Source organism: Balaenoptera musculus, chromosome 15 (assembly GCF_009873245.2).
Source record: "Balaenoptera musculus isolate JJ_BM4_2016_0621 chromosome 15, mBalMus1.pri.v3, whole genome shotgun sequence".
Classification (NCBI taxonomy): domain Eukaryota; kingdom Metazoa; phylum Chordata; class Mammalia; order Artiodactyla; family Balaenopteridae; genus Balaenoptera; species Balaenoptera musculus.
The window spans coordinates 68,918,069-68,940,958 of NC_045799.1; the positions used below are offsets into that span (position 1 = coordinate 68,918,069).

At 40.5% G+C, this 22,890-nt stretch overlaps 1 long non-coding RNA gene across 1 annotated transcript in view; it reads left to right on the plus strand.

Moving 5' to 3' along the window:
• Positions 1–22,890, plus strand: part of LOC118881809 — a 261,741-nt gene that overhangs the window by 71,406 nt on the left and 167,445 nt on the right. Inside the window, exon 2 of the long non-coding RNA XR_005016612.1 lies at positions 19,046–19,125. This is a non-coding gene — a long non-coding RNA (uncharacterized LOC118881809). The remainder of the gene's footprint in view (positions 1–19,045; positions 19,126–22,890) is intronic.

Below are 22,890 nucleotides of genomic sequence, written 5' to 3' on the forward strand. Positions count from 1 at the left end.
ATGGTTAAATTGTTGCTAGCAATCCCATGATAAAAATGACTTTCAGGTATACTTCTGCTGCCTGCTGTGCCAACTCATGGGGTGATGTGGCATGACAATGCAGAGCCAAGACTGAATCCATATTTGAAATGTGCCCTTCAGTACCTGGCACCAGAATTATATGGGCAATGGATGAGAAACCAAGTTTGAAATGTGCACAATCAAAAGCTCTTCTATAGAAGAGTCTTCCAAATCTTATAGCTCACATATGCAAGCAACTGAATAGAGGTCTTCCAACTTAGGACAAAAAATTTTCAAATTTTACTTAACATAGCAGTAAAAAATGGTGAAGCTTAAAGAAACAATTAATTAAAAAATTAATTTTAATCAACCATCCTAGAAGAAATACTAAATTATCCTTCTAGTCTCTCCAAAGAAAATTGTTACAAAATTGTCTTCATACAAAGAAGCAATTGAAAAGTTTGAGGTCAAATACCTGGGGAAATAAATATAAATATTATAATATTTTTTCCTGGGTTTTGTGGTTTGCGGTATATGTCAATATTTTTTTCTAACTTGTAATTTGTTGTGATTTCTTTACTCATTCTTAATACATATTTACTTTATGCTTTGGAGACAGTAATGCAATATAACATTTATTGACTGCTTGTTTCCCTGCCAGACACTGATTTTTGCTTTTGTTTAGAATTTATTTTTTTAAATTAATTTTTTTTTTTTTTTTTTTTTTTTTTAGACACACTGCTGTATTTTTTTTTTCTTTCCATGAATTTTAAAAACAGTTTTACTGAGGTATAATTTGGGGGTTATCATGAATAATGATTCTTCTATAAACTTTCGTATCTAAGTCTCTATGGATATATTGTATATTTTTTCTCTGCTTTTTAGGTAGATACCTTGGAATAGACTCACCAAATTGTATGGTAAGTGTATGTTTAACTTTTTAAAAAACTGCCAAATATTTCCAAAATGTCTGTAGCATTTTACATTCTCACCAGTAATGTTTGAGGATACTGAGACAATTTTCATGTATCTTTCATGTTTCTGCACATTTTGTGAGCAGAGCAATTGACTGATCTTTTGTCTCAGGCTATCTCTTTTTAAGTATCTTTGTATAGTGAACAGCCTTGAAAAAGCCAGGAGCATGTTTGCTTACTACCTAGTATAATAAGATAACGTCTTCCTCTGAGGCAAAGATCAGCAGATTTGAAGATTCAGTTTCAGAAGATTCAGATTCCCTAAGCTTAGGGCTCTTCAGCTGTGATAAAAAGCCACTGCACTCACAGCATCCACCTGGCCCTTACTGCCATCACTCTGTGGGAATTAGGGCTCAGGGACCTGATGCAGGAAAATAATGCTCTGGCTACTGTTATTGTTTTAAGTGATAAACTGTCCTTTGTCTCAGAGTCAGGGGTCTTGTGTCTTCTGCCAGCATCCACAAAATGTGGAAGGCTACTTTGTTATCTTTCAAGTAGGGTAAAATCTCAGACCTTTCATGGTTTTTGGCAGAGTTCTAGTTTCTCCACATCGTCATCAACCCTTGGCATTTTCCCTTTTGGATTTTAGCCGTTCTAATAGGCGTGATTTTAATTTGAATTTTCCTAATGACTAATTAAACTGGACATCTTTTCATGTACCTATTGCCATCCTTATGTCTACTCTGGTGATGTCTTTATTCAAATCCTTGCCCCTTTTTTAATTGGGTTGTTTGTTATTATTAAGTTGTGGGCCTTCTTTATGTATTCTGGACACAAGTCCTTTATCAGATACATGATCTGCAAATACTTTCTGTGGCTTGTGTTTTCATTTTCTTAATGATGTCTTCCAAAGAACAACATTTTTAATTTGATGAAGTTGAATTTATCAATGCTTTCTTTTTTGGATCATGCTTTTGTTGTCATGTCCAAGTAACCTTTGCCTAAGCCAAGGTCACAAAGATTCTCCTGTTTTTTCCTCTAGAAGTTTTATAGTTTTAGCTTTTACATTTAGACCTATGAGCCATTTCAAGTTTTATATAGGTCAAGGTTTTTTCTTTCTTTTTCTTTTTCTTTTCTTTGTGTGTGTGTGTGTGTGTGTGTGTGCATATGATTATCCTATTGGTCCAGCACCATTTATTGAAAAGATAATCCTTTCCCCATTGAATTATCTTGTCATTTATGCAAAAAAAAACAAAGACAAAAGCAAAACCTGATCATTTCTGCATAAGTCTGTTTCTGGGCTCCATGCTATTCCATTCATCTTTATGTCTTTTTTTTTTTTTTTTTTTTTTTTTTTCACACACACACACTGTATTTTATTTTTACAAGAGATAAATAGACTGACACCAAGCATTGTACATGGATGACCACAACAAAAGCAACAATGATTGCAATTACCAAACATGAAACACACTCATACTATGTCATAATATTGACATTCAGTCCAGTAATCCTCCACTGTAACAGCTCCTTTACTTTGCAGTGAAAATTGATTTGTATATTCTTTGCCTCTGAGTCCTTGTGGGATTTTTTTTTTTTTTAAATTCAGACAGAAAGTCACAAAAATTATACTCATCCTCATCAGTTCACTCAGTCCCATGTAATTAATTTTTTTTTTCATCCTGATCTTTTGTTAGCACTTTTATGAGTTCATCAGTTTTTCATTGGAGTTCTGAAAATGCTTATTCATTCAGTTCAGCAGTACAGTCAGTTACCAGAAACCTGTACTTGTCAGAGTCTTTTCCATGAATTTCTTGAAGATGAAACCCTTTTATAGGAACATATTTGCAAAATCATCAGAGTACACCCAGAACTGTCTGTAAATGACAAAAGACTTAAAAATGACCACGGTTAAAGATTTGATGAAAGTTCATAATAATGCAGTTGACAAGAAAATTAGTTATTTCTGAGATATACATTTTAAAGTAATAACTAGGATTATTACTTATAACATTATACCAGAACATATAAGATTTTTAGAAATTTCATGTAATGTCTGAAACATTTATATTAACATATTTCCATACATATTTCCATACAAATACAAATATAAGATTTTTAGAAATTTCATGTAATGTCTGAAACATTTATATTAACATATTTCCATACATATTTCCATACAAATACAAATATAAGATTTTTAGAAATTTCATGTAATGTCTGAAACATTTATATTAACATATTTCCATACAAATAACCCAATGAAAGTTTAGTATTAGTTGTTTTGTTTGTTTTTTTATACTGCAGGTTCTTATTAGGCATCAGTTTTTTACACATCAGTGTATACATGTCAATCCCAATCGCCCAATTCAGCACACCACCATCCCCACCTCACCGCAGTTTTCCCCCCTTGGTGTCCATATGTCCATTCTCTACATCTGTGTCTCAACTTCTGCCCTGCAAACTGGCTCATCTGTACCATTTTTCTAGGTTCCGCATACATGCATTAATATACGATATTTGTTTTTCTCTTTCTGACTTACTTCACTCTGTATGACAGTCTCTAGATCCATCCACGTCTCAACAAATGACTCAATTTCGTTCCTTTTTATGGCTGAGTAATATTCCATTGTATATATGTACCACATCTTCTTTATCCATTCGTCTGTTGATGGGCATTTAGGTTGCTTCCATGACCTGGCTATTGTAAATAGTGCTGCAATGAACATTCGGGTGCATGTGTCTTTTTGAATTACGGTTTTCTCTGGGTATATGCCCAGTAGTGGGATTGCTGGGTCATATGGTAATTCTATTTTTAGTTTTTTAAGGACCCTCCATATTGTTCTCCATAGTGGCTGTATCAATTTACATTCCCACCAACAGTGCAAGAGGTTTCCCTTTTCTCCACACCCTCTCCAGCATTTGTTGTTTGTAGATTTTCTGATGATGCCCATTCTAACAGGAGTGAGGTGATACCTCATTGTAGTTTTGATTTGCATTTCTCTAATAATTAGTGATGTTGAGCATCTTTTCATGTGCTTCGTGGCCGTCTGTATGTCTTCTTTGGAGAAATGTCTATTTAGGTCTTCTGCCCATTTTTGGATTGGGGTGTTTGTTTCTTTGATATTGAGCTGAATGAGCTGTTTATATATTTTGGAGATTAATCCTTTGTCCGTTGATTCATTTGCAAATATTTTCTCCCATTCTGAGGGTTGTCTTTTCGTCTTGTTTATGGTTTCCTTTGCTGTGCAAAAGCTTTGAAGTTTCATTAGGTCCCACTTGTTTATTTTTGTTTTTATTTCCATTACTCTAGGAGGTGGATCAAAAAAGATCTTGCTGTGATTTATGTCAAAGAGTGTTCTTCCTATGTTTTCCTCTAAGAGTTTTATAGTGTCCAGTCTTATATTTAGGTCTCTAATCCATTTTGAGTTTATTTTTGTGTATGGTGTTAGGGAGTATTCTAATTTCATTCTTTTACATGTAGCTGTCCAGTTTTCCCAGCACCACTTATTGAAGAGACTGTCTTTTCTCCATTGTATATCTTTGCCTCCTTTGTCATAGATTACTTGACCATAGGTGCGTGGGTTAATCTCTGGGCTTTCTATCTTGTTCCATTGATCTATGTTTCTGTTTTTGTGCCAGTACCATATTGTCTTGATTACTGTAGCTTTGTAGTATAGTCTGAAGTCAGGGAGTCTGATTCCTCCAGCTCCATTTTTTTGCCTCAAGACTGCTTTGGCTATTCGGGGTCTTTTGTGTCTCCATACAAATTTTAAGATGATTTGTTCTAGCTCCGTAAAAAATGCCATTGGTAATTTGATAGGGATTGCATTGAATCTGTAGATTGCTTTGGGTAGTATACTCATTTTCACAATGTTGATTCTTCCAATCCAAGAACATGGTATATCTCTCCATCTGTTGGTATCATCTTTAATTTCTTTCATCAGTGTCTTATAGTTTTCTGCATACAGGTCTTTCGTCTCCCTAGGTAGGTTTATTCCTAGGTATTTTATTCTTTTTGTTGCAATGGTAAATGGGAGTGTTTCCATAATTTCTCTTTCAGATTTTTCATCATTAGTGTATAGGAATGCAAGAGATTTCTGTGCATTAATTTTGTATCCTGCAACTTTACCATATTCATTAATTAGCTCTAGCAGTTTTCTGGTGGCAGTTTTAGGATTCTCTATGTATAGTATCATGTCATCCGCAAACAGTGACAGTTTTACTTCTTCTTTTCCAATTTGTATTCCTTTTATTTCTTTTTCTTCTCTGATTGCCGTGGCTAGGACTTCCAGAACTATGTTGAATAATAGTGGTGAGAGTGGACATCCTTGTCTCGTTCCTGATCTTAGAGGAAATGCTTTCAGCTTTTCACCATTGAGAATGATGTTTGCTGTGGGTTTGTCATATATGGCCTTTATTATGTTGAGGTAGGTTCCCTCTATGCCCACTTTCTGGAGAGTTTTTATCAGAAATGGGTGTTGAATTTTGTCAAAAGCTTTTTCTGCATCTATTGAGATGATCATATGGTTTTTATTCTTCAATTTGTTAATATGGTGTATCACATTGATTGATTTGCGTATATTGAAGAATCCTTGCATCCCTGGGATAAATCCCACTTGATCGTGGTGTATGATCCTTTTAATGTGTTGCTGGATTCTGTTTGCTAGTATTTTGTTGAGGATTTTTGCATCTATATTCATCAGTGATATTGGTCTGTAATTTTCTTTTTTTGTAGTGTCTTTGTCTGGTTTTGGTATCAGGGTGATGGTGGCCTCATAGAATGAGTTTGGGAGTGTTCCTTCCTCTGCAATTTTTTGGAAGAGTTTGAGAAGGATGGGTGTTAGCTCTTCTTTAAATGTTTGATAGAATTCACCTGTGAAGCCATCTGGTCCTGGACTTTTGTTTGTTGGAAGATTTTTAATCACAGTTTCAATTTCAGTGCTTGTGATTGGTCTGTTCATATTTTCTATTTCTTCCTGGTTCAGTCTCAGAAGGCTGTGCATTTCTAAGAATTTGTCCATTTCTTCCAGGTTGTCCATTTTATTGGCATAAAGTTGCTTGTAGTAGTCTCTTAGGATGCTTTGTATTTCTGCGGTGTCTGTTGTAACTTCTCCTTTTTCTTTTCTGATTTTATTGATTTGAGTCCTCTCCCTCTTCTTCTTGATGAGTCTGGCTAATGGCTTATCAATTTTGTTTATCTTCTCAAAGAACCAACTTTTAGTTTTATTGATCTTTGCTATTGTTTTCTTTGTTTCTATTTCATTTATTTCTGCTCTGATCTTTATGATTTCTTTCCTTCTAACTTTGGGTTTTGTTTGTTCTTCTTTCTCTAGTTTCTTTAGGTGTAAGGTTAGATTGTTTACTTGAGATTTTTCTTGTTTCTTTAGGTAGGCTTGTATAGCTATAAACTTCCCTCTTAGAACCGCTTTTGCTGCATCCCATAGGTTTTGGGTCGTCGTGTTTTCATTGTCATTTGTCTCTAGGTATTTTTTTATTTCCTCTTTGATTTCTTCAGTGATCTCTTTGTTATTTAGTAACGTATTGTTTAGCCTCCATGTGTTTGTCCTTTTTACGTTTTTTTCCCTGTAATTCATTTCTAATCTCATAGCGTTGTGGTCAGAAAAGATGCTTGATATGATTTCAATTTTCTTAAATTTACTGAGGCTTGATTTGTGACCCAAGATGTGATCTATCCTGGAGAATGTTCCGTGCGCACTTGAGAAGAACGTGTAATCTGCTGTTTTTGGATGGAATGTCCTATATATATCAATTAAATCTATCTGGTCTATTGTGTCATTTAAAGCTTCTGTTTCCTTATTTATTTTCATTTTGGATGATCTGTCCATTGGTGTAAGTGAGGTGTTAAAGTCCCCCACTATTATTGTGTTACTGTCGATTTCCTCTTTTATAGCTGTTAGCAGTTGCCTTATGTATTGAGGTGCTCCTATGTTGGGTGCATATATATTTATAATTGTTATATCTTCTTCTTGGATTGATCCCTGGATCATTATGTAGTGTCCTTCCTTGTCTCTTGTAACATTCTTTATTTTAAAGTCTATTTTATCTGATATGAGTATAGCTACTCCAGCTTTCTTTTGATTTCCATTTGCATGGAATATCTTTTTCCATCCCCTCACTTTCAGTCTGTATGTGTTCCTAGGTCTAAAGTGGGTCTCTTGTAGACAGCATATATATGGGTCTTGTTTTTGTATCCATTCAGCCAGTCTATGTCTTTTGGTTGGGGCATTTAATCCATTCACGTTTAAGGTAATTATCGATATGTATGTTCCTATGACCATTTTCTTAATTGTTTTGGGTTTGTTTTTGTAGGTCCCTTTCTTCTCTTGTGTTTCCCACTTAGAGAAGTTCCTTTAGCATTTGTTGTAGAGCTGGTTTGGTGGTGCTGAATTCTCTTAGCTTTTGCTTGTCTGCAAAGCTTTTGATTTCTCCATCAAATCTAAATGAGATCCTTGCCGGGTAGAGTAATCTTGGTTGTAGGTTCTTCCCTTTCATCACTTTAAGTATATCATGCCACTCCCTTCTGGCTTGCAGAGTTTCTGCTGAGAAATCAGCTGTTAACCTTATGGGAGTTCCCTTGTATGTTATTTGTCGTTTTTCCCTTGCTGCTTTCAATAATTTTTCTTTGTCTTTAATTTTTGCCACTTTGATTACTATGTGTCTCGGCGTGTTTCTCCTTGGGTTTATTCTGTATGGGACTCTCTGCGCTTCCTGGACTTGGGTGGCTATTTCCTTTCCCATGTTAGGGAAGTTTTCGACTATAATCTCTTCAAATATTTTCTCTGGTCCTTTCTCTCTCTCTTCTCCTTCTGGGACCCCTATAATGCGAATGTTGTTGCGTTTAATGTTGTCCCAGAGGTCTCTTAGGCTGTCTTCATTTCTTTTCATTCTTTTTTCTTTAGTCTGTTCGGCAGCAGTGAATTCCACCATTCTGTCTTCCAGGTCACTTATCCGTTCTTCTGCCTCAGTTATTCTGCTATTGATTCCTTCTAGTGTAGTTTTCATTTCAGTTATTGTATTGGTCATCTCTGTTTGTTTGTTCTTTAATTCTTCTAGGTCTTTGTTAATCATTTCTTGCATCTTCTCAATCTTTGCCTCCATTCTTATTCCGAGGTCCTGGATCATCTTCACTATCATTATTCTGAATTCTTTTTCTGAAAGGTTGCCTATCTCCACTTCATTTAGTTGTTTTTCTGGGGTTTTTTCTTGTTCCTTCATCTGGTACATAGCCCTCTGCCTTTTCATCTTCTCTATCTTTCTGTAACTGTGGTTTTTGGTCCACAGGTTGCAGGATTATAGTTTTTCTTGCTTCTGCTGTCTGCCCTCTGGTGGTTGAGGCTATCTAAGAGGCTTGATGGGAGGCTCTGGTGGTGGGTAGAGCTGACTGTTGCTGTGGTGGTCAGAGCTCAGTAAAACCTTAATCCACTTGACTGTTGATGGGTGGGGCTGGGTTCCCTCCCTGTTGCTGTGGCAGTCAGCGCTCAGTAAAACCTTAATCCACTTGACTGTTGATGGGTGGGGCTGGGTTCCCTCCCTGTTGGTTGTTTTGCCTGAGGCAACCCAACACTGGAGCCTACCCGTGCTCTTTGGTGGGGTTAATGGCAGACTCTGGGAGGGCTCACGCCAAGGAGAACTTCCCAGAACCTCTGCTGCCAGTGTCCTTATCCCCACGGTGAAACAGAGCCACCACTCGCCTCTGCAGGAGACCCCCCGACACCAGCAGGTAGGTCTGGTTCAGTCTCCCCCAGGGTCACTGCTCCTTCCCCTGGGTCCCGATGCACACATTACTTTGTGTGTGCCCTCCAAGAGTGGGGTCTCTGTTTCCCCCAGTCCTGTCAAAGTCCTGCAATCAATTCCCACTAGGCTTCAAAGTCTGATTCTCTAGGAATTCCTCCTCCCATTGCCGGACCCCCAGGTTGGGAAGCCTGACGTGGGGCTCAGAACCTTCACTCCAGTGGGTGGACTTCTGTGGTATAAGTGTTCGCCAGTCTCTGAGTCACCCACCCAGCAGTTATGGGATTTGATTTTACTCTGATTGCGCCCCTCCTACCGTCTCACTGTGGCTTCTCCTCTGTCCTTGGACGTGGGGTATCCTCCTTGGTGAAGTCCAGGGTCTTCCTGTCAATGATTGTCCAGCAGCCAGTTGTGATTCTGGTGCTCTCGCAAGAGGGAGTGAGAGCACGTCCTTCTACTCCGCCATCTTGGTTAATCTCTTAAATTAATTTTTATTGGAGTATAGTTGCTTTACAATGTTGTGTTAGTTTCTACTGTACAGCAAAGCGAATCAGCTATACGTACACATATATCTCCATTTTTTGGATTTCCTTCCCATTTAGGTCACCACAGAGCACTGAGTAGAGTTTCCTGAGCTATACAATAGCTTCTCATTAGTTATCTATTTTATACATAACGTCAATAGTGTATATATGTCAATCCCAATCTCCCTAGAATTTATTTTTTAATTTACATATATAATTTTGGTGTATAGTTCTGTGAGTTTGACAAGTATATAGATATTTACTTTTGCATTTAATTTTGTACTTGTAATTTTGTATTTTTTTTAGAGGACACTCCCTCCTCCCCAAATTATATAGGCTTCCAGCCCCACAGAAGTTGAGCTTGCTTTGCTCAACTTCCTCATTTATTATCTAGCTTTCTTGTTAGACTCTAAGCTTGGTCATTGTCTATTTTCCTCATTCCACTTAAGCCAGCATCTACTACAGTGCCTGGCATATAGAAGGTGTTCAATGTGTATGTAAGGGAAATTGTGGGAATACAGTTCTTAGCAAACTCCTCAATCCTGGGACATATGCAATGCCTGTTGTGAGGAGTTTGGCATCGCTTGGGCCACTGTGACGTGTTCCTAGGAATACCTACCAATGTTTCTGTGGTCCCCTAGGTTGCTGTGCTTTCTTATTCTCTTCTGCTATTTTTCTACTGGTAGGGTTCAATATCCACCTATCAGGCCTTATTTTCTCTAGCCTTAGTTTGCAAGATTGGAATTTTACCTTGGTCCTTCTTCCTGAATTTCTGCTCAGGCCATTTAGGGCCCCAGTTTTCCCTCTAAGTCTGGAGGCCTGATTCTGAATTCTAGCCCCATGGAAGGGTTTCATAATCTTGGCCCAATCTCCTTGGTGTTCATTGCACTCCTGTCTTTATTTCTAAAATGTGTTCTCTGTGGAGGTCCAGACTTAGGGAACTCGTTTGGACTTCTTATCATTTCTTGGATCCATGATTAATTAATTCCTTCAACAAATTTTTATTGTATACTATGGGCCAGGTAGTGTGCTTAGGTGGACAAAACAAAAATTATCCTTGACTCCACAGATCTTTCAATCTAGACTGGGCTGGGTGAGGAGAGAGAGACAGAGAGAGGAAACAAGTATCTAAACCGACAGATGAAACTATTACAAGTTATGATAAGTGCTGTAAAGACAATAACCATGGCACTGAGATAAAGAATAATTGAGCAAAAAAGGGGGGGTGTGGCCAAAGATAGTGACTCTGAGTAGGAGACCAGACCTGAGACCCAAGGGATGAGAAGATGTCAGCCACGTGACCAGTGGAGAAAGTACATTCTGGACAGAGGGAGCAAACTGCATGAAGATATCTAGGTAGGGAAGGGCTTTGTGGGCCTGAGGAACTGATTAAGGCCAGTCTGGGGAGAGGATGGTGTTGGAGGGAAGATGAGGTTGCAGATAGGGGCCAAATGGTACAGGGCATTTAGACCTTGATAAAGACTTTGGATTTTCTTTTCTGGTTTCATGGTAAAACCTGTAAGGGTTTAAGCAGGGAAGAGACCTGATGGGATTTATGTTTTGAGAAGATCCTCCTGCTTAGTGGAGAATAGGTGCTAGGGCAGGGCTGCCCCTAGCATCACCCCAGTGGGTACCCTTTATGTAGACTGCACTGTGAATGGTACCCCCTGGGGTTGGACCCTGGCAGCAGCCCTTCTAAAAAGGCAGGAGTGGAAGGGGAAGACCATTTCAGGCAGTGGTTCTCCACTCAGGCTGCATGTTACACTCCCCTGGGGCAGGGGTAGTTTCTAAAGAACACTGATGCCCAGCTGCATCTCCACTCTCAGGCTATTTAAGATCAGAACCTGTGGGCGTGGGGCCCAGGAGTCAGTGTGCAGCCAGTGTTGAGAACCGCTGCTTTGGAAGACTGTCACAGCAGCCCAGGCAGGAGATGATGACCATCTGGACCAGAACTGTGGCAATAAAGAGTGGAATTTGAGATATATTTTTGAACAGAATAGACAGGCTCGGCTGAATGTAGAGAGGGGGTGAATGGGAAGAAACAAGGATTACTCCCAGGTTTCTGGCTTGGGCAATTATTAGCAATACAGTAAGTCCCCTACATACGAACGAGGTCTGTTCTGAGAGCACGTTCGTAAGTCCAGTTTGTTCGTAAGTCCAACAAAGTTAGCCTAGGTACCCAACTAACACTATCGGCTATATAGTATTGTACTGTAATAGGTTTATAATACTTCTCACACAAATAATACATAAAAAACAGACACAAAAAATAAAACATTTTTAATCTTACAGTACAGTACCTTGAAAAGTACAGTAGTACAGTACAACAGCTGGCATACAGGGGTTGGCATCAAGTGAGCAGCCAAGAAGAGTTACTGACTGGAGGAGGGAGAGGAGGTGGGAGATGGTAGAGCTGAGGGATCGTCAGAAATAGCAGACGGAGGGCAAACTGCAATTTCACTCACGCCTGACGTTGATGGAGCGCACGTTCACATCTTTGAAATTTCGCAAATTGAAGGTTCATGTGTAGGGGGCTTACTGTAGTTCTCAAACTCTAGCATGCTTCCGAAACACCCGGAAGGCTTGTTAGAACACAGATTGCTGTACCCCACCTCCAGAGTTTCTGATTCTGGGTGGGGTTTGAGAATTTGCATTTTGAATAAGTTCCCAGATGATATTGTCAATCCAGGGACTGTTTTTAGCCCAAGAGGAGAGCTTTTAAAATGCCCAATCAGGCCACATACCAGTGAATTAAATCAGAATCCCTGGGTGTGGGATCCAGACACTAGTACTTTGGAATCACTTGGGAGCTTGTTTAATACACTTAAGTCCGGCCAATCCCCCGATTTTGAGTTAATTGGTCTGGGGTAGGGCTTGGAAACTGATATTTTAAAAGCTCCCTCAGAATTCTTCTAATCTCATGTCACAGCTTTGAAAGCCAGAGCACCAGGTGGGTGGTGATGTCATGTGCTGATATAGGTACAGGTGTTCTCTCCAACTCTCCACCATGGTTTCAGAAGTCACCCACCTCAGAGGAGCTCGCTGTCACTGCCCTAGACATAATGAGGTTCTTAAAACATCTGGACCAAAAGACAGAGCTCCCTCCTTTTCCTTTCTTGCTGTAAACACATGATGTACAGTCCCCAGGGAACCAGTTGTTAACTCAGTCCCCAGAGAATACAATGGAATGTGTCACTATTTAGGAATAGCTGTGCCCCATTGCATCCTCTGTGCCTAGCACAGTGCCTGAGCCACAACAGCATTAAATATATATTTATTGACCAAATATTATAAAAATGAAAACTTTCTGAAAAATGAAAAACGCTCAGGAGCTTTGGAACTTTAAATATTAGCACTCACCAACGAGTTCCATCGATCTCTATGCCGGCTGTGAAACTGAGATTTTGATATGTGTCCCACTGCAACACGCTCAGGTGAAGTCAACATCGACTCAACAGCTTCCAGGCCACGAGGAAACAGACAAGCTTGCAGAACCCTTGAGGAGTTTCAGGGGGATTGTCTTGTCAGGGAGAACACATCTTCATGGTATCTCTAATGTAAGAGGCCAAGTGCCACATGCTCTGATATGTTCTCCAACAAGGCATTCATATGACGCAGCTAATGAATTCACAACCACCATCCAGGTTATGCAAGAAATGCCACTCCTCTTTATTTGATTAAATTCCACGCTGAACCAGCAACCTGCTTAGCTGGTGGGAAACTCTATGTTCTCTTTATTGAGCATCACTTTACTCTTCTGACTTGCCCTGTGGGCGTGGGGTTTTAGGTGCAATAAAGTATTTGGGGAGGTTCTTTCTACTCTTAGTCCAGACTCTTTACCTGTAATAATAAGCCCATACGGCACCTTGAAATTGGGACTTTCCGCCTCCATTCTGTGCCTGGGCATGAAAAACTTCACTGGGGCTGAAAGTCTGGGTGTGTCCAAGGCCCAGCCTGGCTGAGTGTACCACACACAGTCCTACCAAGTCTTTCAGGCTCTGTGGGGCTGTGGATTAATAATCCCACTACTAAGGATCCCATCTCTTTCTTTTTGTGGTGGAATCTCTCTCCTCTCAGCTTTTCCTCTTACTCACCATCCTTGGGCATTCTCCCATCCTCCTCCAGGATGCCCACCATCATCTTCTTGGTGATCTTAGGTTTTCATAAAGGCCAGAGAGAGATGTTGTCTTTCAGGAACTTTGACTTTCTGCTCTGAAAACACTTTGAAGAAAGACAAAACAAAGGCCTGGCTACCTTCTTAGACTAAGAGAGGGAGAAGTTCAGATTCCAAAGCACAAATGCACTCTTGTTCTTGTAATTCTTCAACACATTAACATCTCAATAAATTATCTTGCCACAAAGGTAATTTGGAATAGTATGTATCTCCGGGCATCATACCATTCTAGATGTCAATGTCGTTTAATTTCCCAGGGTTTGTGTGGCTATGGGTGTGGGCATAGCCTCTGAATCCCCTTGACTCTCTCAGTAACGAGATCTCTGCTGACTTGGAAAACTTGTTGCAAACAGAACAGTCACAAATCTTCACAGGTAAACATCTGCACAGCTCTGTGGATTGTTCTGGAAGCTTTCTCTTAACATTAAATTGGCATTTCATCAGAACATCACTTACTAGTCAGAAGTGTTCCTATTCAAAGGCAATACAATCTAATTCTCTCTGCAAAATGGGCCAGATTACACTAATGAATCTCTCTAGAGGGAAGATTTATCCGAATTTGAGTGTCATTAGTAAATGTGGCCCAAATAAACATTTCCTGGGTGCCAAGGGCTGAGGTCTCAAGGAGAGAAATATCCTCAAGGAACTCAGTTTAAGGGGGAAATAGCCACACAGTTTTTAAAATATGAGGTGATAAAATATGAATAAAAGGCTCTGGTGCATAGTGGAAGAGCCAATAGAAAATTCATAGAAGAAATGACCTTTGATCTGGGTTGTGAAGGACACGTGAATATTTTTCAGGTGGGGATGAGAGAGAGGGCATTCCAGGAAGGAGAGCAGCCAGAGCAAAGGGACCAGGACAGAGCTCTGCACACTCCGTGTGGCGGGGTGTACGAGCGTTTGTGTGCGCCAGGGCGAGCACTGGGAAACGAGGAGCAGGGGATGGTCGGAGGTGGTTTTCAGGAGAAGAGCAGGGAGTATAAGAAGTTTCTCTAAATCTCTTGCCGGAAGGGGGGTCTGGCTGCTCACCACTCTAAAGCCAGCACTTGAGAGGCGAGGTTGGTAGAAAGGAAAGTTTGCTGTCTTCTGGAGGCCAGCAGCTGGGGGTGGGGTGGGGTGGGAAGGCTGAACTCATGTCCAAAGGCTGAATCCCCACTGGCAATCCGTGGGCAAGAGCTTTTAAAGGGGAGTTTCAGGGGTGTAGAGGTGGAGGGAAGAGGCTTCATGCAGAAACAGCACAGTCAGCTCTGACAGTCGTCTTGAAATTGGTCCTGCGGTGGTCTGACCAGCATCATCTTGATTGTTTTAAGTACAGTTAATCTTCAGTCCTAGGGTTGGTTTGTTCCCATTTCCTTGAGGCCAATTCTCGGAATTGTGGCAGCTTATGTCATGGCTACAGACTGATCATCATGTACTTAACTTCTTCCACCTGGTAGGGGTTTCAGTATCTATAAGACAGCTCACAGGATATGGCTCAGAATATTACCTATAGCCCTTGAGGAGGAACTAAAGGTCCTTGACTTTGTTAATGACTAAACTATTATTATTATGTCCTGTTTGACTGCTTTCCTTTGCTTCTGTATTTTCTCACTTCTCTTATTAAAATTATTCTTTGGCTAAAGTTTTTCTACAGACAAAAGGCAAGTGGAGGACATGGCAGGGAAGGACCACAGGGTCCTGCTCTGTTTCAGATTGAACCTAGTTTTATGACTGACATGTAAATCTTTTATGTAGTTTCTCAAATAATGCTATCAGTAAGACAATGACTACTATGACTGCTACTTTTACTAGTGGTATAGAGTTAGTGTTTGTTGCTCTCTTACTAGGTCTGGAGTTGACTGTATTTTAGGGATTGTCTTACTTGATCCTACCGTCTCGATGAGTAGTTCTCCTATAATCCTCGTTTTATAAATGTTACTCTCCATATTCTCACATGTTACTTTCTGTTCTGGCTAATATTCCAGATGCCTAAGAAGCTCATGTGTTTCTATGTGACTGGCTTATGCCTTCAGTCATATAGGTTTTGTTCTTGTTTTTAATTTTTTTTTTAGAAGATCAAAAGCCCTGTTTTGAGGCAAAATGAAGTCGCCTGGCATGGTATCCCCTTACATCTGTTGCTATACCACTGGATGTTTTGACCTCACCATTTTGACCCCTTTGTTTTGACTTTGGGAACACTTGTTCCTGCTCTTTTGACCCTGAGAACATTTTGAATCCAAGACTTGTAATTAGAATCATATCAACTCAGATGGACTTTCCATTCAGAAAGTGTTTTCCGGAGTAAATTCCATTGAGCCAATTTAATCCCTTGATCAATTTTCTCCATAGCAGTTAAACCATTTCCAAAAATGTTAACTCGTACTAAAATTATTTTCATTTGGATCAATTCTTTTCCATTTAAAATTTGAAACAAAATTTGATGTATTGATTAGGTATTATCCAAGCAAATTTTATTGATTCTGGCTTCTACTTTGTGTAATAGTCCTTATTTCTATTAAGTCTATTTTTTTTCCTGGGTCAAAATATACAAATCTAATTTTTTTAAAAAACAAAATTTGATTCTTCTGTCAATTTGTAGTCAGTAACAAGTTGTGTTTTGTGGTTTTCGCTGTTATCAGTTTTATTTAGCATTGATTATTTATACCAGTAATTTAAAAATCCACCCATTACAAACTGAATTAAAATAATGATGCTTTCTATTTCTTATTCACAGGAAATTGTGAAAATTGTTCTGTGCACATGTGTATGAAAGAAAAAAAGATTAAAGAGAGAGAGAGAGGAGGGAGAGGAACAGAGTAGGAGGAGGAGGAACAGAGTAGGAGGAGGAGGAAAGAGAGAGAGATAGAAATAGAGATGTAGAGAGAAGGACACAGATGGAAGTGAGACCTAGCAAATGAGAGAGAGAGGAAAAGAGAGATTGAGAGGGAGATTGGTTGAGAGAGAGGAATGCTGTTTGCCAAGCTTTCAAAACTTTGTCAGAATTTAAATGTCCATGGGGGTCAAAATGTCAGGATATGAGAGCAGTGTTTGCTATTGATCAGTGATGGAGAGTAAGGTCATCCTGAGCAGAGGAGCTGAGGTCCTCATTAGCCTTAGGGAGGAGCATGGTGGAAAGGTCTGAAGCCAGCAAGAGTGTCCAGAGAGCAGCATGCAAGGCACTGCTTGACAGTATGGTTCTCCAGATTCACTAAAAAATACAGACTACTAGGCAATGCCAACCTGATATCCAAAATCACTTGAAATAACCTGCAGCTGAGAGTCGTGGACTCCTGTTGTCTTTAGCATTTTCAAGATGAGAGGCCATTGGTGTGGATTTACATTGTATCTTACAAATCCAGTAGAAAAGAGGGCTGGTGCCTTCCAGAACCTCATTTTCAATGACTATCCATTTCCTATTGGATGAAGTTCAACTTCTGTTAACGCAGAATGCTAGATCCTTCACAGTCTGGTAGGTGTCCACCTCGCAAGCATCCATGCCAGTGGACACTTCACTTAGGCTGCTCCGAATGTTTACTGTTCACAGAGCACTGTGATGCCTCCTTGCTCTCTCCATGTTAGTTTTGCCTGGAATTCCGTTTCCTGCTCTTCTGCCTGGAAAACTCATACATATCCTTCTGAGCCCTTCTTGAAGGGCTCAGAATTAGGTAGAGGGTGGAAGAGACGTGGTGGTGGGGGTACTGTTTTGAATGTGAAGCACAGGGGAGTGACTGGGACACACTGTGTGCTGGGGGCAGACAGAGAGGGGCTTGGAGGTAATCCAGGACTAGGAGGGGAACTAAGAGAAACAGGCAATTAGGAGGGATTGGGGACATAGTAAGGTCTGAAGGAGATTGGGGAGATGCAGACTTAGACTTGGAGGACGTTACAGAGAATGTGAGGGGAGGGAGGCTGTGAAGAATTGGATATGACTAGAGGTAGCTGGAAAGCAGTAGAGGTCAGGGCTGGGGAGAGTCTGTTGTACACACCTCTGTCCTCTATAGCACCCCATGAAGACCCTAATACAGCACTGAACACATTGGGTGCTGGATGCTGTGTCACTTGCCTTCCGTAATCTGTGAGCTCCTCTCTCAGCCCTGGGCCATGGTTGGGAGAAGTGTGCAATGACTGAGCCTCCATCCCCATGGGAGAAACTCTCTGTAAAGAAGGAATGAGCTGGGAGGCAGTACCCCCACCCCCCGCCCAGTCTTTAGGAGGTACCTGCTCATCTTTCCGCAAGACAATCTCTACCACATCACTAAGCTATGCTGTTAAAGCACCAGAAGACCACTAGTTCTGATTCAAATTCCCCCCAGCATTCTTCTCCATGGCACCTGTTCATCTCCCTCACTGGGTAGAACCCAGGTTGTGAAACTGGAGGTCTTTACCTGAATTTTCTCTTGAACTTAAGGTCTCATTAGGTTCTTTGCCTGGGCTCTGTCCTGGGCTGAAGGTGAAGTTCATTTGCTAAAAGTTAGGAGCTAGGTTGAAAGAGAAGTGTAAAGTGAATTCACCTAATAGGGACATTTGGAGGAAAAAGTGTCTGTGATTCTCTTATGAACTGCTGCATGTGACTTGTGTGACCTTGTGTAAGCCATTTGATCTGTCTGAGCCTGAGTTTCTACATCTTCAAAATGGGGATCAAATAGCTATCTTGTAGAGCTGTCGTAATAAGTAAATGTGTTATGGTACATTTAATGTTTATTTTTTCTATTTAGATTCTAATACTGTTTCAATTGATTTTTCTGTCTGGTTTAAGGTTGGAATTTAACTTAATTTTTCCCTGAATGAATAGAAAATTGTACAAAACACCTTTTATTGAATAACCCCCTCTTGCCTTCATCAATGAGAAATTCCATTTTTACCATACACTGAATTCTGATCTGTCCATTTCTGGGCACTCAAATTGTGTTCTATTAATCCATTGGCCTACTTCTGGGCTAGTGTCTTACTGTTTTAGTATGGCGGTTTCACAATCTGTTGTGATGTGTGATCCTCTATCATTGTTCTCCTATTACGAGATTTTCTTGGGCTGTTCTTAGGCGTATGTTTTTCCCCCCTAGATGAAGGTTCTTATTGAGTTACTAAATTTTTTATTTGGAAAATACAGTTTTTTAAAAAATGATCTCACTGCTTTTTAAATGTAACACCATTTTTACTTGAAAGAACAATGACAGATAAATGATGGTTATTCAGATATGGGTATTTCCTGAGAATGAATGAAGTGAGTCTATAACTTTAAGGAAGGCAACTGACAGTATTGCAGATGCTCAGGTTCATCCTCCAGGAGAAAATTAGAGTTTCAAAAAACGTGTATGTGCCACCCACCATGAGCTCAACAGCTTCCTAATTCTTAAAGACATTTCTGATGAAATGGGTGATATTAACTGATGCAATTTAAAAAATGTTGCATAATGAAATGCATCACCTTTTGGAAGTTCTGCATAGCTCAGTGAACCAATAATTTCCAAATGACCAATGCATGATGTTGCAAAATCTTGCAAGTAAAAGACCCATCAAACTATATGATTTACCAATGTATTTTAATGTAGCAGAATATGAAAAGTTCGTTGATAGGATTTCATAGTCTGTATTGCAAATAACCCTTAAGAAAATAAGCGCTTGTCAAGTTTGGGGATTGTTTCAGAGAAGAATATCCATAATTATCTGAAAACATTGTTACAATACTATTCTCTTTTCAGTTACACATCTGTGTGAGGCCGGATTTTCCTTATTGCTTCAACCAAAACAACATATCACAGAAGACTGAATGCAAAAGCAGGTAAGAGAATCCAGCTCTTTTCTATTAAGTCATATGTTAAAAAGATTTGCAAAAAGTATGCAAAACAACACCACTCTTCTTGCTAAATGTTTTGTTTTGGAACAAACTATTCTATATATTTATTTGTTTTATTATTTTATTCTTCATAAAGATATTTTATTATATTACCATGTAATGAATTAGTTATTTTTAAGTGAACAAATAGATTAAAATTTAAAAAAATTCTACTTTAATTTCTAATGTAGTAAAATTTGCTACTTGTAATACACACAAACAGATTTCTCTAAGACTGTAAAGGGATCCTGAGATCAAAGTTTGAGAACTACTGGTCTAGGCTATGCTGCTGTCCACCAGGCCATGGGCTGCAGGTGGCATCGCTAAAAATATGGAAACAGCCTGGGTCCCTGAGACGATCCCTACAACTCACATTGGATTGTTATGTAAATGAGAAATAAACCTTCACTGTGTTAAGCCCCTTAGGTTTGGTAGGATAGCCTAGCCTAACCTGCCTAACGCACACACTCAGATCTGCGCTTTAGGGAGATGATTTCGGAGGTGGTGTGAAGGATTGGTTTGGGATGGGGATGAGGATTCAGGATGAAACTGAAAACAGGGAGATGAATTGTGAAGTCATTTCAGTGGTCCAGTCCAAGGTCTGAACTGAGGCTATGGTAGAAGGCTACAGAGAGGGAGGAACAGCTATAAGATGCATCAAAGACAAAATTAGCTGTATTTGGTTAGCAGTTGTGGGGAGGTAGGAGGAGAAGGCAGAGAAGTCTTTTTTTTTTTTTTTTAATTTTTATTTATTATTTATTTATTATGTTTATTTTTGGCTGTGTTGGGTCTTCGTTTCTGTGTGAGGGCTTTCTCCAGTTGCGGCGAGTGGGAGCCACTCTTCATTGCGGTGCGCGGGCCTCTCACTATCGCGGCCTCTCTTGTTGCGGAGCACAGGCTCCAGACGCTCAGGCTCAGTAGTTGTGGCTCACGGGCCCAGTTGCTCCGCGGCATGTGGGATCTTCCCAGACCAGGGTTCGAACCCGTGTCCCCTGCATTGGCAGGCAGACTCTCAACCACTGCGCCACCAGGGAAGCCCGAGAAGTCTTAAGAGGTTGAATTTTGGTCCCTGGGGAAATAGTGAAATTATTTATAAGATCAGTAACTCAGTATGCCTAGAAGAAATTTATGTGTTTTGAAGGGAAAGGAAATGATGATTTCCATTTTGAACACTTGAGTTTGTGTTGCTTGTGGGCCATGCAGAGATAAGCATAACAAATACTTATGGTTCTTACTATGTGCTATGAATTATTTTAGGCACCAAACATACTAACTCATTTAACATACACCACAATCTTAAGGAGGTACTCATATTCTCCCTGCTTTATAGTCATGGGAGACTGAGGCATGGGCGTGAAGTGATCCATCCAAGTGAAGTGATCACCCAGCTAGTAAGTGGCAGACTGGTGATTGACACCCAAGCACTTGGGTCTTTGACATTACTGTGTTATTTAGACATTATGTCATTCTGTCTCTTTATGTTATTCTATCATTATGTTATTCTATCTCTTGATGCTCAGTAGCTAGTTAATAATCTGAGTCCTGGGTTCAAAGAGAGTTCTGGGTTGTTCCAAACATTAGATTGTGTATTTGTAAATTCCATCAGAAAGTCACTTATGTCAGCAAGGATAATACTTTCCACTCTTTCCGTCTGTCTGGCCACATCAGGAGCAGCAGGATTGAGTTAACTCCGCTAAACAGCCCTAGCCTGATGGCCCATCTGAAGGCATGGCAACTCCTGTTAGATTGCCCCACTTCACAGAAGGAGAACCCAGCCTGTCACAAGCCGGCTCAGAGGACCATGCCTTTAAAACAAACAGGGGAATGTCTGTGAAAGAATGGGGGTAGCCACCAGGGTTTTCCAAGAACCGCAAGGATTCATCTTTGCTGAGTTGTCTTCGAGACTCTGGATGAATGAGTGCCCTGCACTGCACACCTCCAGGGGGCGTCATTCACGTCTTAGTCTGTTTGAATGGTGAGCTCCGGAGTTGCTTCGTGCACCGACATACCTCACTCTTACCATTAGCATCAGTTTCCCATTTTCCTGTGGACCGATTTTTGAGTAACTATGTTAATATTTGGCATCCGTTCTTGTGTTAACCTGACAATGATTAGGTCCTCAAGTCTGCTCTTACCTTATCAAACAGGATTTGGAATCTAATTTATGCTTATTATATCAAATCACAGTGTTTTGGCTTTTCCACTCCTATTCGATGTTTCCCGCTCGTAATGTAGGTGCCTCAGTGTCTGAGTGAGGAAAGAAAAGAAAGCTCTCAGTACAGCCCAGGAAACTCTACCTAATACTCTGTGATATTCTGTGATAATATTCTTTTCTCTGTATGAGAAAAGAATCTGAAAAAGAATGAATATGTGTGTATATATATAACTGAATCACTTTACTGTACACCTGAAACTGACACAACATTGTAAATCAACTATAGTCCAATAAAATTAAGAAAAGAGACATCTAGGAAAATAATAAGTTATCCAAAAAAAAAAAAAGCTCTCAGATTTTCACATTCTCTGTGGGGCAGTGTGAGGCTTGTGCAGGGGGCAGGGAGGGAGGGGTCCTGATGGACATCTGCCCTCTCCATTTAGGAGACCTTATAGGGGCAGTAAAAAGAACATCCCCAGAACTTTAGTCATCTCAAGTCCCCTGCAACCCCATCCTAAGGAGCCTCTGTTCGAGCTAGGATAAAATCCACAAGAGATTTGTTTCAAGATGTACCGACAGTTTCCTCGATTTATAGCCTAAGTCAACTGAGGACCGTCGGCTCTTTCAAGGTAAGTGTACAATGGGCAGATGTGAAGTGCCAGGATGCCTCATTGAAACGAAAGCTTTATTTCTTTGATTCAGATCCGTATGTGTAGCATGCTTCCTATGTTCTAGTTGCTTTCATACAATTTTTTGAAGTCATTATTTGTATGCCAGATGTCAGCTGCCTGGGTGTTCCTACAGCCTTCAGCACACTGGGTTTACCCCGTCGTCCTCTGAAATGTACATAAAATTGGTGTTGGCCTTGTAAACGTTGGAGTTCCCTGGGGAGAGGAACGGCAGCCTCTCTTTATAGAGGTGTGGGCAGGACGAAGGAGCCAGCAAGAGCTGGTGACGCACACGGGAATAGCAACAGTGGGGAGCCATTACCACCGTGGGGGAGGGACGAAGGGAGAAGCAGTGTTACTGGGACCTGAAAGCCCTACATGCGGGATGGGACCAGCCAGCCAGGAGTGGTGGTGGTAGGTGGGCTGAACCAGAGCCTAGCAGGGGGCCAGGTGTAAATAACACCCCCTGCTCTGTCTCCTCTCACTCTCTGAGCTCTTGCTGTCACCTCCCACTGGCTGCTTCTATCCAGCAGGTAAGGGATACCTGGGGATTCAGTCTGCAGAAGTCATTTCTCCCTAAACACAGAGCAGAGCAGTGAAGAGTGTAGAATGGGACTGGCACCACTTTCAACCCCGTATATGGTAGAAAACCCATTTTTTTCTAGAAGTTCTTAGGGGGACTTATGCAAGAAGCAGGAAAGGAGACCCAGAAGAAACTAGGTTACCCGGTCGTAAACAACCAACCTCTACATCTTACCGTGGCTTGCCGTTGTATCGTTGCCATGCAGGGCTCAGCTCCATGTGGTCTCTCGGGCCCAAGCTAATGGTGCTCTGCCTTCTGGTGGGTTCTAAAGGGAACAGGAAGTCTTCTCAGTGCTGAGGGTGAAA